A 16770-nucleotide genomic window follows, 5' to 3' on the forward strand; every position below is an offset into this window, starting at 1 on the left:
AAATTGGGTATTTCTTATTTACGTTTCAATTGTTACTACCTTTCCTGGTTTCCAGGCAAACATCTCCCTAACCCCTCCCTGTCCCCTTCTATATGGGTGTTCCACTCCCCATCCTCCTTCCATTACCGCCCTCCTCCCAACAATCCCGTTCACTGGCGGTTCAGTCTTGGCAGGACCAAGAACTTCCCCTTCCATTGTTCACTGGTGGTTCAGTGTTGGCAGGACCAAGGACTTCCCTTTCCATTAGTGTCGGGGACTGAACTGCCAGACTAGGCAAAGCTAGAACCCTGCCCTGAGAAGATTCCTGAGAAGGGCTGGACCCTTTCAAAGAACATGTCCCCAGAAGACTGTTGCCTCATTGTCTAAGGAGAATATCTTGCAGTTTAATGATTCACCTTATGTCCTTGGGCACTTCCCAGTACTCCTCCCAGGCCTAAGCTTCAGTTCCTGCTTCAATTCCTGCTTCAGAGATTTAAATGCTGTACATTCTCTCAATAAACAGATCTTGACAAGGACACTGCTTGGTCTTGCTCCTCTTTCTCACACATTCCTCCTCAGGTTTGGATCCCCCTCGGTTCCTGTAAATTACGAAGCCCCTGCACGCAGGGGCACACTAGTGCTCTTACTAGGCTATTCATTGCTATCTATGCAGTTGGAGCCCAAGGTCAGTCCATGTATAGTCTTTGGGTAATGGCTTAGTCCCTGGAAGCTCTGTTTGTGGCACTGTTGTTCATATGGTGTCTCAAACCCCTTCAAGCTCTTTCAGTCCTTTCTCTGATTCCTTCAACGGGGTTCCCGTTCTCAGTTCAGTGGTTTGCTGCTGAAATTCACCTATGTATTTGCCATATTCTGGCTGTGTCTCACAGGAGAGATCTACATCTGGTTCCTGTCAGCTTACACTTCTTTGCTTCATCGATCTTATCTAGTTTGGTGGCTGTATATGTAGGGGCCACACGTGGGGCAGGCTCTGAATGTGCTTTCCTTCAGCCTCTGTTCTAAACTTTGCCTCAGGGAGCAGATCTTAATGAGCTAATGTGCTTGTAATCTGGAAGACAGTTAAGCTGAGAGAAAAGTAGATGTCCATTATTAAAGCTTGTGTTTCAGAAGTACTTAGGGAGTATAGCAGTAACTGTTATAAAATTCACTTTTATCATCCTGAGTGGGAGAGGGGCCTAGCTTAACTCTTCTGTGACCAGCTCTCCCCAGAAGCTAAAAGAAACAGACGCAGATAATAATGGCCAAACATTAGACAAAGCATTGGGATCCTTATGGAATAGTTGGTAGAAAGATTGAAGGCCCTGAAGAGGATAGGAACTCCACAAGAAGATCAATAGAGTTAAATAACCTGGACACCTGGGAGCTCTCAGAATCTAGGCCACCAATCAAAGACCATAAACATGCTTCACTGAGGACCCCTACACATATGTAGCAGACAAACAGCTCAGTTTCCATGTGGGTGTAAACCACAACTACTGGAGAAGTGGCTATCCCTACTAAAGGTATAGGAGATTGTGGGATTAAATTTCATATAGGGCTGTCTTTTCTGGCTTCAGTGGAAGAGTTTTGCCATAATCCTATAGAAAAATTGATATGGCAGGACATGTAGAAGCCTAGGTGCATGTGTTTACTCCCAGAGGAGAGCAGAATGTGGTATGAGGAGAGAGAGACTGTGATGGGGCACCATAATGAGGCATTAATTGGCATATGAAAATTGAAAAAAAAATGAAAGAAACTAAGATACAAAATTAGAGAGATGGTGGTACAAAGAAAAAGGAAGGAAGGAAGGAAGAAAGGAAGGAAGGAAGGAAGAAAGAAAGAAAGAAAGAAAGAAAGAAAGAAAGAAAGAAAGAAAGAGAGAGAAAGAAAGAAAAGAAATTGTTAGGAGCCATAGTATGGTCAGGTTATTGAGTATAGAATATATATCTCAATAAATGAATTAGGAAAAAACATCACTTTTTGATAAGCACAATGTTTATGGCAATTTTCTGCCAAATCCTGAATTTTTTTATGAGATGGATTTTAGGAGTAAAGGATTAAAATATTCGGCCCAGTAAATTTAAAGTTGGCATATCATTGTCACCATGGAAACTTAACTACTGCTAATTTTTATTCTGATTGAGAGTGAAAATGGCAGTTAAGGCAGGAAGTACTGTAAAATGTATTGTTTGGAAAGAAAAGATGTACGAGAGATACATGAAAACCAATGTATAGGAAGAAAGAAATGCTATATTTACTAAAAAGATTAGTGACCTTGAAAGGAAATATCCTGATGCTTAGTTGAATTTGGGGTAAGATTCTCAGGGAAAGACCCTACCAAGTTACTGTGTGTAAAAAAGAAAGTTTGAGGTGTTGCTTGCTAATGGCTTTTTTTTTTATTAGTCTGTAATCTTTTGCACACTTAAATCATCATTCCCCTCCCAGTCCACCTTGTGACCATTCCTCATTCCATTCCTACCACCCTTCTCCAAGAGGATGTGCTCAACAACTTCTACCCCACCATGCCTCCCCTCTTTCTGGGGCCTCAAGTCTTTCAAGGATAAGGTGCATTTTTTCTCACTGAGACTGACAGGAAAATTATACGGATTTAAGGTTTAAAAATATGAAGTTAAAAGAGTAAGTTTCAAAATTCACAGATTCAGGCCTAAACATTGTGAAAAGCAAGTCCAGGCAGCCCTGCCCTGCCGCTAGGACTGACAGACAATAAAGATAAAGAAAAGGAATGCAGGAACCAGCCCAAGTTATCAGGACTGACCCAAACCATCTGGCAGAAAGGCATCTCCCCCAGCTTACTCAGAGTCACACCTTAACCAGATGTCCTTCAAACCCTGATACGCCCCTAGCTCCTAAAATCTTGTACGCTCCAGTCAATCCGTACTCCCCTGCTGTGCTGTAAGCTCACTGCCATGTTTAAATGAGCCAATCACTTATAGCCGCGCCAGAAATTAGCCAATTGTGTGTAACCGCGCCAAACCCCCTAGCCTTCCCTATATAAACCCCTGACTTTTGAGCTTCGGAGTCGACACCTCTGTCTCCTGCGCAGGATACATGTCGACCCGGAGATCCCTGTAATAGATCTCCATAATAAACCTCGCCTTTGCTTATTACATCCAAAATGGTCTCTCTGTGTCTGGGGTCCGCGATTTCCCGCGACTTTAGAAAGGGTCTCTCTTCAGGGATCTTTCAAGACCACACTTGGCAGTCCCCTGCTATATAAGTGTTAGGGGCCTTATATCAGCTACCTGGCTTGTGATTTAGTGTCTGAGAGATATCAGGGGTGCAGGATAGTTAATACTGCTGGTCTTCCTACGGGGCGTCACCATCTTCCTCAGCTTCTTTCAGCTTTTCTCTAATTCAACCACAGGGTTTCCCAGCTTCTATCCATTGGTTGGTTGTAACTATGTGCTTCTGACTCTTTCAGTTGCTTGTTGGGCCTCACAGAAGGCAGCCATGCTAGGTTCCTGTTTGTAAGCACATCATAGAATAGAAAACCCACCATGATGCCATATAGTTGGTGTTTGTAAGGGTGCATCTCAAGCTGTATGACTTATGTGGCCTTATATCACATGGAGTGTTACATTTGGAAGGTTGTCAAATGGAGAACAAGTGATTCACTGAATCTTCCTTAGATTTAACAGAGTCAACGCATATATGCAGTGTATATTATAGCATCTGGAAAGCCATAAGAAGTCATCCCATATAGCTATTGAATTGTAAGCTAGATTTCAGTGCAGAAATAGGAAATTAGAAAGATTGTTCAGATACTGAAAAATCTGAATTAGATTCAGGGAGTAGACCTAATGTGAGAGAAAATGAATGTTATATTTCTAAATGGGTTTGTGTAATTTTCTAAGCCTTTAAATCAAAAGTTCCAGAGAATAACTAAGGAGATACAGTCTTTGGTAATATCCTGCTTAGTTACTGTATTGATTTTTATCCAGTGTTTCCTTACCAGATTGCCATTTCACATTGGGAATAGAAAAACATATTCTTTATTGTACTGTATAGGAAGTATTAGAATATTCAAGCTAATATTTAATATTTAGATATTAAATAAGATCACATTTAAGATACTGCCCTGTGTCTCAGAAGAAAATTTAAATGTTGGACTTTTGATTCTAATATTGTAAACAAAGCATAAATTGCATGCTGATCATGAGCCTAAACATACTTTTATTTCATATTTTTATCTATTTATTGAGAATTTCACACAGTATATCTTAATCATAGTCATCCTTATTTCCAAATTTCCTCAGATTTACCCACTCCTTCAAGTTATTACATTTTAAAATCCATCAAGGTTTCCTTGTGTTACTTAAGTACTCTTAGTTCTAGTGTATAACAGTGAAAGTGTGCAGCCTAATACCTACTCACACAGTTACAGCAAAGTGAATCTATACTTTCCCCAGCTGCTATCAAATACTACTAGGATTTCCTGTAGTCTTTGGAAATCATGAATGTTAGCTCCCTCTCCACCACATTGTTGGAATATTATTGACTTGAACTTGCATAAGTCTTGTATATACTGACACTTAATATCTTCATGAATAGATCTATCTGGAAAATTATAAGTGATAAAATATGAGGGTATCAAAAAGGTACTTACTTGCAAGGCTTATGTGTAGTCTTTTATACTCATTGTTCTGGAAAGTTATACACTATCTACTAGAGGAAAAAAACATGCATGAACACTGGTTTCCACAAAAAAAAAAAAAAGACTAAATTTACAAATGGGCTGACATGTGAAATAACTGGGCAAATACATGAGAAGGAATCATCCACAATATAATAGGATCATAGGCTCACTGAATGAAATAAAGTCTATACTTATAAAATATTATTGGTGAAAATCCTATGTCTATAGATTATTAGGAAAATATGGATCAATCCTGCCATGAAATTATAATAACTTTGAAATAATCTCTCCACATATTATTACATGATCTCCCTGATATATTGAAAGATACAAGTGACTCATTCTAAGTTCATCAACGAAAAATTTTGTATAGCATTTATTTTTATTATTATTATTATTATTATTATTATTATTATTATTATTATTATTATATTTCTTAACTAGGTAAAGCAAAATCTGGAAAACATGGAATGATGGCTCATCACAAATGGGCCTAATGTAGGAAAACACATAGAAATGATGGATGTGATATTCATTATCCACCAACTGGAGTTATGTGAAAGTGCAATATTATCTTGTAAAATGGAAGAGAGAGTACAAAAACCTAGAAAGGTGCAAACCAAGACCAGGATTGTCTGTGTGGGTCTGTTTTCAGGGTACATTCTTTGGAAAGCATGTGTGCTGAGAATCCGTTGAACCCTCTTCTTGTGCCCATAAAGTGTGACAATCATGAAGGTGCTGGAACATACAATGAGCACAGAAAATAAAACTTCAGGGAACACCCAAAATGCTGTGTACATTAAATCTATGATTTTGTCACGACTTAGAGAGAGGCAGAATTCATAACCTCTCCTTTTTGTCCTATTTTGCTATTCCTTTGTGTAGATGTGGACACAGGAAAAAACATATTTATTAGCAGGAACAGGCTCCAGCAGAGTGAAATTAACAGTCCCATAAACTTTGTAGTTTTAATTTTAATTTCCTTACAGTATAAATTCCTGGGGCTGATGATAATTGCCTGAAAGACACTCAAGAGACAGGTGGTACTGATGGACATGCTCCTGTCAAGCCATTGAAAATATAAAATATGTTTGCATCCAACATCATTGAAGAACTGGTTCCAACCAAAGGCCCCCATTATCTGGGCAAGACCTTTGGAGAGAATTATAAAGAGTTAGATATGAATACATGTGTAAGAATCATGTCTACAATCTTTAATGTACATTCCTTGTAGTAAAGAATTAGATAGTAGAAAAGAAGAGAAAAGTTTCCGAAAATTCCAAGTATACTCTGTACTAAGAGTATGATTCCTATTGCCATGTTCCTATTCTCCATTCTGTTATTTAGTAGTTTCTCCTTTAATTTAAAGAAGCAATCACATTTGTGTACCAAAGCATGTATTGAGGTTTTCTAGGTAGGACATTTGTGAGCAAGAACCATATGTGCTCAAATTCATAAAGCCATGGTGGGCAGCATATCATGACTCTCTTTCAAAGCAAATATATTTCATCAATAATAACATGTAATCAAATTATTGAAGCCTATAAATGAACACATTTAAGAAGAGAGCTTCCAAGATATTTGGTAGAAAAGTTATCATAAATAAAGAGCATGCCTTCCCACTGTAAGAGCCAATGGCTAGTAAATTCAAGGGACTAATTGTGGTATTCTACAATGTTAGATTTAAGTGTTGTTTAAAAGTCATACTCGAGGAAAGAAATAAGAAAGAAAATCATGCAATTCTCATGTGGTATAAAAGGCATAAAATTATACATGTTATACAACAAGGTAGATATGTAATCTTATAAAATATATTTACTATTAGGGGTCAAAGATAATAACCATAAGTATACGTTAAAATTTCAAATAAGTTATGATGAGAAGAAATGCTCATCAAATTTATTAAAAGCTCATACATAATGAAACATGAATGATCTCTTAGGTTCAGAGTGTGGTAGAGAGCCACAAGATGCATTCTCTGTGTAAACTTATACCAAGTGACAATTTAATTAAAGTAAGTGACTCAAACTAAAAAAAAATTAATGAAGCAAATACAGGGAAAGAATGTCTGATGGTCTTAATAGATACATGGTTTAGTATAGTTGTGATATAGTAAAAATATAATTAAAATAACATTGGAAATAACAGTTCTTATAGATGTGGATAATCTCAAGAAACTTTGATAGGTTTACGTGACTGAAATATTTAATGGAATAGATAAAAACATATCTGTGAAAACTCATTCTTCTAATAGTATTTTCAAAGTCAAAGGTCGCAGTTAACAACCAGCTGTGGTCTCTAATAAGAAACCTCTTTACATATCCATTAGAAATGCACTGCCCAAGTTGAAACACAGTGAGGTTCTCGGGACCTTGTTGTTGAAAGATGAAGGCTAGCAAAAAATAAAACACATCAAATAGTCTACCCATAAAAGTGTTTATTTTTTTATTTTTGCATTCATCAAAGTACAGCTTAAATCTGTTTTTATCGTACTTCTTAAAGGTTAAAATAGATAGGAACCTAACAATGCATGAACACTCACCACCTCCAAAAAACACAGAGCAGTGTAACAAATACATTGGCAATATTCTCTTTCTCTTTTGTAAAGTTTAGGAATTTTGGTAGTATCTCAGTCTAAATAATTAATAGCTAGATCTTACCAAGACATTTCTAAAATCTCAATACAACAACCTATGGATTCATGTAATTGCTACTATAGATGATATTCTGTTCTTTCATATGTGTGCTTCATACTAAGCTATATTTCATTTGTGAATTACAGTGAATAATTTTTACCTCATATAACTAAAAACATAATATGGCTTGGTACAAGGGTTCTGTAAATGCAATGCATACATAGTAGGCAGGAATATCTTTGTAGGATTACTTAAAAGGATTAACAGAACCAGATTATGAACACTAACTTCAAAAGACTCATAAATATCAATGAAAATATAGTTTGTAAAATCATTATTACATTACCTCAAATACTGTCCACAATATTCTTTGTAGTTTATTGTGTTTTGGTGCTCCTTCAGATAATTACATCAAGCACAGGAAAGCATTTGACATGATATCAAGTAATTACAGAAAGAAATCTAAGCATGAACTACCTGGAACCTTCATAAATTCTAACCACCTAGAGTACTTAGGTGACTGAGTTACTTGAGCACATGCTCAGGAATTTGCTTTAGTAGAATGTGCCATGGCATATCTGTGAGTGTAGATTTTCCAATAATAGTTACTGAAAAACAACCCAAGAGAAGAGCAAGCACGAGATTGGAGACACTTTGAAATCAGGGATATGGCAGTAGAATGCAACCAGTATTTTAAAATTAAGTATAAGGATTTAATCCTCAAGTAAATATCTATAATTCCATCTTCATACTGAATCATTTGGACCATTCCCATTTCTGAATCCGTAAGTCTCTCTACCAGATTCCAATAACTTGAATTTTTTTCCAGAGGCCCCGGACTTTGCTCTGAGTAGGAACACACAGTGTGGTCACAATAATAACATCAACTTATTTTTTTAAAAAATCTCAAAAATGAGTACTTTACTACTTTTTAAGATACACCCTAAATGGAATTGAAAACTACAAAGACAGCTAGCAATAATCACTGTATATATTCAGGTACATTTCTCACCATTTGTAAAAACAGAGAGAAGATTTTGTAGATGATTGCCTGTATTCAAATGGTAATTCTGTGCTGTTTTAAGACTTAAGAAATAACAACATGACCTGGTTGCTTAAACAGTCACAAAATTGTGTATTCAGAATGCTAAATTTTGAAATATTTAACTTAATATTCAGTTTATTTTCACTGCAACTTAAATTTGTGACATCTTATAAAAATACAGTTTTTATTCAGGTTAAATCAACAGAAATTACCTATATCTAAGTTTGATTTGATAAGATAATGCAGACTCAATAGGTAGTTTTACATCAGATACTTATGGTTTCATGAAACCAAAAAAGCAGTGACGGTATAACTTAAATGAAGACAAGTGCAGGATTATTTTTAAGAACCTTGTTCAAAATATATAATCTGCTATAAAACATGAAAAGGATTATGTGAAATTAGACTGTTGCAAACATTGTTATTACTGGAGTGGGCAGAAAATTTAATTGATAACTTGTTTTCTTAAAATCTTAACTAAAAAAAAACTAGTGTGCTGTCATGTATTCTTTAAAAACTTATAATTATTTCATTATAATAAAGTTAATAAGATTTTTCCTTTTTCTATTATATATGCAAACAAGTATAGGTATATATATAATATATAAAATATGAAATATATCATATAATTACTTATTATTTGTGTAACATATGTATGCATAAAATATATTATATAGATGTGAATATATACACATATTATGGTATATCATATACAATGTGTTTATATATCACATGTTTTAATGTATCAGTTAAGTATGTGCAAATATATACTATATAATTTAGGTTCAGGATGGAGAGCCATCTGATTTTACTAGCTAAGCTGGCTCAACTAACAAAAAGTTTTCCAGAACTAGATAGCTGTTATTTCATTTCATTCTTCAGAAGAAATAGGAAGATTTTATATAAGAAATTATGATGTTCACATTGAAAATTAATGTATAAGTCATGTAGAATAAGGGGACTAAAAACAAAAAAATGCCATAATTACTATGATATCTAAGCACCTTTGATGTAAGATAAATTTGAACTGGGATGATTTACTAAAAATCAGCATTAGAGAAGATTTTAACACGCAATATCTAGAAGTCAGAATTTAGCAGCAGGTTAGTTACACTGTTCATTTAAGCAAATCTACTTATACCTTATAAAGTATTTTTCTCATTTAGATGAGATTTGTATACATGTTTTCACCCTAGAATCCTTTCTTTAAACTTGAGCAATTACCCAAAATATCATTTTTTTCTCTGCTTCCCAGACTCAGTAAAAATTGCATACCTCACTCCTTTTCTCAGTAGAACCTTCAGCTTGGTGTGAAGCTACAGAAACTGCAGCACTATGAGAGAGGAAGGGAAAGTAAGATACAGATAAAGGATCAGAGCATGTGATTTCATCGCCCTCATAATTGTAATCTTTTTGTCACATCACCCGGCAATGACAACACTTGCTTTGTGAACCTATACCTGTCCTGAGACTTGCCAAGTATTGCCATGCACTTAAGATGATTTCTCTTTGTTATTAGTGTCTCAAAAGAGACAAAGTGCTTGGAGAATATCATAACATTCCATGATTACTGAAGGCTGACACAGAGGGAACCTGCTAGGAATATCAGTGTTGATGTAGGGAAGTTTGTAATGAAGCCTGGGATTCTCATTAGACTCCATCTTTTGGATAGTTCTTACACACACACACACACACACACACACACACACACACACACACACTCAGAGAGAGAAAGAGAGAGAAAGAGAGAGAAAGAGAGAGAGAGAGAAGAGAGAGAGAAAGACGGAGAGAAACACAAATGATCACACAAACACAAGATACACATGTACTGATACATATATCTTATAAGTATGTATAAGTATACACATACACTTATACATATATTTTAATTTTCAGGTTTGAGGGATGTCTCATTTTAGAGGTGTAATATGAGACAAAGAGAAGCTTGTCAGGAATTCAGGGATAGATAATCATTATCAGTAAGATGGAAATAAGAATCTGTACTAGAAAATATTTCACTCTTTGTAAGACAGGATGCAGAATAACTAAATTTGAGTTATTAAATGTTCTAAAAATGTTTTCATTGTTATCCCAAAAATACCGAGAATAAAGATCAAGTGGCTAGTAGAGACAATGAAGAGCTGCTGTATGATTGAGCTTCACATATCCTTTTTGACAATTTTCACAAATAGAGCTAGGCAGCAGGTCATGATTTTTTGAAAGAGGTATTCTGACATAGCAATGAGCCCAATTTCCCATTTCTCAATACCTGTGATGCTTAGAAGTTAAAACACACTCATCATCCTTGCCTTATAATGCAACTAGGGTGATCATTTTTGTTTAATTCCAACTAGGCATTCTCCCACTGTTGTATTCCTGTAGTGCATCTTTGTTCAACATATCCAGGAACCCAGGCATCATTATTTTTGTTGCTTTGCCCTTTTCTTATAACTGCCTCAGTTGAAATATCTGAGCCCTTTGAATTGAATACTTCTCCAAACACTACATACACGAATTTAAGGCACTTCCATTATTTATGTTAATACCTGACTGTGAACACTGCTTTCTGTCCCAGTGCTCAGTAGCCCTTGAAAATTATTCGGATTTCTTCTAACTCACCATGCTCACCGTCCTTCACATGTTATTGTCATACTTTTATCCTTTTTCATCCTTCTTAAGCAGCATCATCTCTTTACAAGCCCATGTTTCTTTCCTTATACAGTTTACTTATTAAATATCACCTCAGATTCATGTTTTGCACTCATGTTACAAAGTTTATACCATTAATTTTCAATTTTTTTTTGAAACTTAAGCAATGAGACATAACTAGAGACTATGGGATGTGGGTCAAGAGAGGGACCTGGTCGGTAAATATGGGTAGTAATAACTGACAACACTCTTGAGGTATCACCATTTTCTAGTACTTCAACTGTTGATGTGCACAGAATTTCTTCCATTTTTGCTGCTGCTGAGAATGGAAGTTCTGTATTTATTTTTATTTGTATTGGCCACATATCTTGGCTTTTCTATCCAATGTAAACCATGTCCATACATATTCATGCCTTCCTGGCATATCAGTAGGAACACTAAAAAAAACATGACTCCAGCCAGTTCTTAGGCTGAAACAGATGTTTATTTTACAATCTTTTTTTGGGAGGGGTATTAAAAGCCAAAATTTTATTTTTTTTAACTTCATATGTGTAACAAATACAGAAAATCAACGTGTAGCAACTAGTTTTATTTGTTATAATGTTAAAGTTGTTTTTGTCACCAGTTCCAGTAAGTACTCTTATCTAACTCTCTACAAAATAATTTCATAGACTCAGAGCTAAAGAAAATAAGATTTATGGTAATCAAGCCACCTGGAATATCTCACCTTTTCTCAAAAATAGTATGTTTAAAATTGTAAACTGATCTTTCAGATAATGATGGTTACCCTTAAGAGAGATGCCAGGGGTTCCAGAGTCAATCCTGTGTGAAAGCTTCCCTCTGGGTGGCAGGAACGCACCAGGAAGACACACTGGAAACTAGGGAAGAAGTCATCACCAATGCAGATCCCAGATTTGAAGAGTTCTGTGCAGGTTTGTAATGATGGAAGGAAACAGAACCAGAGAGTGTCTATGAATGGGATCTTATTTGGCCCTGATACCAAATGTTAGAGAATAAAGTACTTTCTATTCCCAAATAACAGCATTTGCCATAACTAAAAACTTTATGTAAGTTTCCCAACACACTGAATCTTTAAAGACTTGTTTTCTACTCAGAATCTTACCACATTTTTATAAGCTCCTGGGAACTGCAGTAAGTCACATGCATTCAGTACAGCATTACACTGTCAAGATGGCCTCACGCCCATCAGGAAGTACTAAGGAGGCACTGCCATTCAAAGGAGTCCTTCCCTGAGAGAGGAATTTTGGAATCTCTCCAGCTCACACAAATAAACTACGGTTTCTAACTATAGATTCAAGATTGGAAAATTATAACTCAACAGGAAACTGTTCTCATAACTATTTCACTTTCTACAGTACGATTTCTTACAGAGCAAAAATAAAATTTAAGACACGATTGTTTCTGTAACACAAAAGACAGCATATTTGGTAAATACTGATTAGTGTCTAAACACTACAAATTTTCCTATAATTTTTTATAGGAAATTGTTTTCAAGTGGATAAACTAAGGCACACAAACTTAAGCTAATATCAAAGTTATCTTGATCCTGAGAGAAAAAGCAGCCTTCAGTTTCTAGGTCAGAGATTAATGAGTAACAAGTCTCCCCAATGGGAAAAAATGATTTTTTGTCCTGTAGGCAAATACTTTTAATATTTTAAGTTTTGAGATGTATGCGATGAATTCCCTTGAAAATCTTTGGCATGTAAAAAAGTCCTTGAGGTGAAAGGTTCTGGAAATTTTCTCCTGCAAAATATAAAACTGCAGGGGAGTCACTCTGTAAGTTAAAACAAGATGAATCGATCATAATTTCAAAATGACCTGAGTTCATTTTACATGATTATATATAATTTACTTGAAATTTATGAATCTTGTGAAAGACAAAGGAGGGCATAGCCCTTCACAATACACACACACACACACACACACACACCATTAAAGGACTTATTTCCAGTTACGTCCAGAATTAAGCATATGTCTCAGGTTTTTTCCCCCACAGGCCCACCAAGTTGAAAATGTCAGACATTACAGTAGAATTATTAATTCACACATTGAATACTGTATGGCTTGGAGTTATCCCCAAGGCCAAGCCCTGATAACCTTCCACCCATGTGACAGTCTTTGTTGTGGTTGCGATGTAAACTGAAATCTTCATCCAGATCACTGTTGTTTGCTGAGAGCCTGTTTCCTATCAGTAAAACCCTCATCTCCTAAGTCTGTTTTGTTAAGAACTCAGGTACGTTTACAAGGTCACAGCATGATAAAACAGAATGTACTGGGTAAGAAACACCATTGTCAGTTTGTGTTTAAAGTGCCCCATGTGCAGTATTAATAGAAATGACTAGTAACACTTTACCACTGGTCAGCAGGTGAGCCAGAGTGACCTTTTCCAACTGAACACGCAGACCGAATAATGCTAAATCTCGTTAGAAACACTCAAATCCAGAGCAAACAAAAGCCAAAGAACCCCACTACTGCATTGCATAATCGGAGATGTGGCAGAGGTGATGGAGTAAGGTCACACGGGTGTAAACACAAAGTCATTCTGAAGAGTTGGATATGAATTTGTCAGACAGAACACTGAACAACAGAAAATATGCACTTAATCCTTATCCAAAATCAAGTCCATACAAATGCTCAAAGTTTTATGGGCAAAACATTTGGAGACTTTCATGGCTAGTAGGTGGCTTCCTCCATGTTGTCATCGCTGTCTACCACAAAATCATCCCCGTTGTCGAAGTAGTAGTTAATGTATTCATTCTCCTCCTCTTGTTCCTATTCCTCATACTCCTCCTTTTCTGCATCTTCCTCGCCGATTCTTTCCCATCGTTTTCTTCATCCGACCTTTCGCCCTCGCCTCTCCTTATCAGTTCCTCAATCTTTTTCAACACATCTGCAGAATTCATGAGGGAAGTACCCTTGCTTGTGGCTTTGGCCGGTTTGGATTTTAGATCTGCTTTTTTGCACTTCTTCCTTGGCATCATCTCTCTTGGAAGTTTTCTCCAATCTGGTTCCCATTCTTCTTTATAGACCTTCATGCATCGCTTGCTATACCTTTCAATATCATCTTGTTTTTCTTCGGGTGTTCCGATAAAATAAGGCAGTCTGTCACTGTTTCCCTTAACTCCTGTTTCAAGGCCAGCATGTAATCCTCGACTTCTCCTTTTTCAGGGGCACTGGCTTGTAATCTGTATCAGGAAATAGCATGGGTGGTATAGGTAGCACGGCCTCTTCCTTTATTGCCAGCCATCAGAAGCTATAGCAGCAGTATGAACCAAGGCAAGTCTCGAGGCTGGGGACCAAGGCAAGGCTTGAGACTTGAGCAATGGTGGCAGGAAAGCTGGCAGTTGCGCCAGCAAGGAGCGGCAGATTCCAACTCCCGAACAGCCTGTACCTCACCCATGTCTCCAATCTCCTTTTATACCACTTTAATTACATACAGAATAATTAAGATCAGTTCTGAGTCAAGGAACAGGCAATGTTCCTGGAAACACCTTACTAAGGGTTAGTTAGGAGGACCAAGACAAAAGACTGCCACACATGCTTCTGTTGAGCCTGCTTTAAACTTTGCATTAACTCAAATGTAAATCAGAGCTCATTTCCTGGGACCAAACCCAAAGCCAGATTCCTCCTCTCAGCTTATTTCCTTTGTCCTGATATAAGGTCAGATTCCCACCAAGTGTCTAGAAGGGAAGCAAGTGGCCCCCAAAGTCTCTCTACAGCTCCTCCTTATTTGTTTCATAAACAAGACTGAGCCTGTCTTAGGTCGTTCTGACAAGAATGCCTTACTTTCCTGTCATAAAATATGTATTATCAAAAGCAGGGCTATTCTGTCTTAGGTTGGAATGGTGAGATTCTGTGCAGAATCTTGTCCGTCTTTGGCTTGCTAGCCTGTTAGATTAATAATCTGTATGGGATCTATTTTTAGTTTAAAGTCATGTATTTTGGGGGCCAAAATATTGATGCTGTTAAAAGCAAGCTTTATCACAATGGGCAGGAATAAATGCATTCCCAGGACAAAAAGGGCTAACATGATAAAGCTATATACCTTGTTCTCTGAGTTTGACCAAGATGGAAATTCAGGCCATGAATATAACTTTACCAGCAATATCAGCAACATCAAATCTCAGTGGAGCAGCATTCTTTAAAATTATAATCTCAGTAACCAAGGTTAAAATACTCAGGAGTTAGAATTATGTCAAATACCCTGCAAGTGTCTTTGAACCTTTTTCCCTTTATAGTGACTATCATTATAAATTTTAGAAGTAACACAAATCTACTGGTAATTAGCATAACACTCAAGATGGCTTCTTTCTCTAAAACTCTGAACATCCTCTCCAATTATTTTAAGAACAGTATCGTAAAGAACATCAATCTGTTGTTCCAAACACCTGAATCCACTTGAATACTCAAAATATTAGGAACATTTTTGCTAAAAGATTAACAAAAAAAAGTTGTCTTAGCTTCAAGCCAAAGGAATTGGGAAAGCAGTTGTGCTACCTATTAATGTAATTAAATCTGCTACACTAGCACATCAAGTCCACTCCCCTCTTGCTTCTGCTTAAAGCCTGACTCACTTCTTTGAAATTTTGCAAGCCTTTGTCAGAATACCAGAGTCCTGTATTACACACAAGCAATAAAACAAAAGCTAGTGGATAGACCATCATAACAGGCATATCAGATTTCAGCACATTAACTCAATTAGAAAGTGTACAATCAACACAACTTACATTAAATATCAAAGAAGAAACAAGAATAATTTTAACAAGATCAATTATTGAAAGATTAGGAGCTTTATAACACATACACTAACATTTGTTAGAAACCTAGATCTTGTACTAATTTTATTGACTGTAAATATAACTTCATACAAGGCAGTTGTGAAATTTTTAATGTCTCTGAACATGTCTAGAACCAGTCTTCCAAATGAATAATGTTATTTCCAATTTGATTGCTTTCCAGACCAGTCCATGATTGAGTTGGTCACATTAAAGGAAAGAAACGACTCATTACAACTTCTCTTATTTGATTAATGTTTTGAAGGTAGTTTTCCCAGTCCCTACCTTCTCTATTGCAGAATGTTTTAAAGTTTGAGCAAGGCTGCTTGTCCAATCTGAGATATAGGCAAGGAAAGGTGGGTCAGGCACATATATCCAAAACAGCTTCCTAGTCACCCCTGTCAGGGCACTCAGCAAGCACACAGGTCAGCATCATTCTTTGTCCCAGCCTCTGCTTGTCTCACCAGTCACTCTGGCAGGTAGCACACTCCTGCAGCATCCTGCAGAGAAAAAGCATAAACATGCCCTCTTCCCCATGTTAATATCTCATCAGGATCAAGCCATATGCCAGTAAGTGGATGCTGTCATTTCACCTAGGCTTAAGTGTGCCTCCTTGTAGGGTACCATAGCCACTTACAGAATTCTTTGGCATCCAGTTTTTTTATTTAAAAGAGCATTATTTAAATATTTGCATAATATACAGGGATATAACTCCCCTTGTTACTTTATGAAGATATTGTTTAAAAGTTTTACAATACCTGTTTCACAATACCTTGTCCTTGAAGATTAAGAAATCCTAGTAATAAGAGTAATATTAAATTGTTGAATAAATATCTCAGATGTTTGACTGCAATAGCCAATTAGAAAAAAATGTAGGCAATGACTGATTACATTTTTACTTGCTTCTCCTGTTAAAGTAGTGCAACCAGAAAGCTTGAAATGATGTCAATAGTCACATGAACATGTTTTCTAAAATCAGAAAGGAGTAAAGTCTATTGTCATAATTGATTA

The 16770-nt window shown here is 36.4% G+C and overlaps 2 pseudogenes; both read right to left on the reverse strand.

The window, feature by feature from the left end:
* Nucleotides 1-5073: 5073 nt before the first annotated feature.
* LOC116894602 lies at nucleotides 5074-5968 on the reverse strand (annotated as a pseudogene).
* Nucleotides 5969-13649: 7681 nt separating this feature from the next.
* The window catches only part of LOC116893487, a 32131-nt pseudogene continuing 29010 nt past the window's right edge, over nucleotides 13650-16770 (reverse strand).

This window comes from Rattus rattus, chromosome 2, assembly GCF_011064425.1.
Source record: "Rattus rattus isolate New Zealand chromosome 2, Rrattus_CSIRO_v1, whole genome shotgun sequence".
NCBI classification, from domain to species: Eukaryota; Metazoa; Chordata; class Mammalia; order Rodentia; family Muridae; genus Rattus; species Rattus rattus.